The sequence below is a fragment of the Empidonax traillii genome, unplaced genomic scaffold (assembly GCF_003031625.1).
Source record: "Empidonax traillii isolate 1590-97213 ecotype Southwest subspecies unplaced genomic scaffold, ASM303162v1 scaffold4847:size9168, whole genome shotgun sequence".
Taxonomy (NCBI): domain Eukaryota; kingdom Metazoa; phylum Chordata; class Aves; order Passeriformes; family Tyrannidae; genus Empidonax; species Empidonax traillii.
The window spans coordinates 6,910-9,168 of NW_020960040.1; positions in this window are offsets into that span (position 1 = coordinate 6,910).

Here is a 2,259-nt window from a genome sequence, read left to right on the forward strand (position 1 = left end):
CCTCCTCAAACCACAAAACCTCCTCAAAACTTCCTGAAATCCCAAAATCTCCTGGAACCCCAAAACCTCCTCAAACCCCAAAACCTCCTCAGAACCCCAAAACCTCCTGAAATCCCAAAACCTCCTGAAATCCCAAAACCTCCTGGAACCCCAAAACCTCCTCAGAACCCCAAAACCTCCTCAAACCCCAAAACCTCCTGGAACCCCAAAACCTCCTCAAACCACAAAACCTCCTCAAAACTTCCTGAAATCCCAAAATCTCCTGGAACCCCAAAACCTCCTCAGAACCCCAAAACCTCCTCAAATCCCAAAATCTCCTGGAACCCCAAAACCTCCTCAGAACCCCAAAACCTCCTCAAACCCCAAAACCTCCTCAAAACCTCCTGAAATCCCAAAACCTCCTCAAAACCCCAAAACCCCCTCGGAACCTCAAAACCTCTTCAAAACCCCAAAGCCTCTCCCCATCCCCTCATCGCAGGTTTGTTTTTTGGGGTTCCCCCTCCCCATAGGGTTGTTTTTGGGGTCCCCTCTCCCCATAGGGTTGTTTTTTGGGGTTCCCCTTCCCCATAGGGTTGTTTTTTGGGGTCCCCTCTCCCCATAGGGTTGTTTTTTGGGGTTCCCCTTCCCCATAGGGTTGTTTTTTGGGGTTCCCCTCCCCATAGGTTTGTTTTTTGGGGTTCCCCTTCCCCACAGGGTTGTTTTTTGGGGTTTCCCTTCCCCATAGGGTTGTTTTTTGGGGTCCCCTCTCCCCATAGGGTTGTTTTTTGGGTTTCTCCTCCCCATAGGGTTGTTTTTTGGGGTTCCCCTTCCCCATAGGGTTGTTTTTTGGGGTTCCCCTCCCCATAGGTTTGTTTTTTGGGGTTCCCCTTCCCCACAGGGTTGTTTTTTGGGGTTTCCCCTCCCCATAGGGTTGTTTTTGGGGTTCCCCTTCCCCATAGGGTTGTCTTTTGGGGTTCCCCTCCCCACAGGGTTGTTCTTTGGGGCCCATCCCCTCCCCATAGGGTTGTTCTTTGGGGCCCATCCCCTCCCCCCGGGGTTGTTTTTTGGGGGGTCTCACCGGGGGTGCCGCTCTGGGCGGTGGCGATGGCCCCACGCAGGGTGGGCACGATGTCCCTGACGGCCCCCACGGACACCGAGAGCTTGCAGAGGGTGCGGAACAGGGAGAGCTGCTCGATGTCCTGCAGAGCCCCCCGGCCCTGGGGGGACACAGATGGGATATTGGGATCAGCTGGGATCAGCTGGGATCAGCTGGGATCAGCCAGGATCAGCCAGGATCAGCTGGGATACAGCTGGGATCAGCTGGGATCAGCTGGGATACAGCTGGGATCAGCTGGGATCAGCCAGGATCAGCTGGGATACAGCTGGGATCAGCTGGGATCAGCTGGGATACAGCTGGGATCAGCTGGGATTAGCTGGGATACAGTGGGATCAGCTGGGATTAGCTGGGATCAGCTGGGATACAGCGGAATCAGCTGAGATCAACTGGGATCAGCTGGGATCAGCTGGGATTCCGGGATACAGCTGGGATCAGCTGGGATCAGCTGGGATACAGCTGGGATCAGCTGGGATCAGCTGGGATCAGCTGGGATACAGCTGGGATCAGCTGGGATCAGCTGGGATCCAGCTGGGATCCCGGGATCAGCTGGGATCAGCTGGGATCAGCTGGGATCCAGCAGGATCAGCTTGCAGAGGGTGCGGAACAGGGAGAGCTGCTCGATGTCCTGCAGAGCCCCCCGGCCCTGGGGGGGACACAGATGGGATATTGGGATCAGCTGGGATCAGCTGGGATCAGCTGGGATACAGCTGGGATCAGCCAGGATCAGCTGGGATACAGCTGGGATCAGCTGGGATACAGCTGGGATCAGCCAGGATCAGCTGGGATACAGCTGGGATCAGCCAGGATCAACTGGGATACAGCTGGGATCAGCTGGGATCAGCTGGGATACAGCTGGGATCAGCTGGGATCAGCTGGGATACAGCAGGATCAGCTGGGATCAGCTGGGATACAGCAGGATCAGCTGGGATCAGCTGGGATACAGCTGGGATCAGCTGGGATCCAGCAGGATCAGCTGGAATCAGCTGGGGTCCAACAGGATCAGCTTGCAGAGGGTGCGGAACAGGGAGAGCTGCTCGATGTCCTGCAGAGCCCCCCAGCCCTGGGGGGGACACAGATGGGATATTGGGATCAGCCAGGATCCTGGGATCAGCTGGGATCAGCTGGGATCAGTTGGGATCAGTTTTTGGGGGTGTTTTTATGGG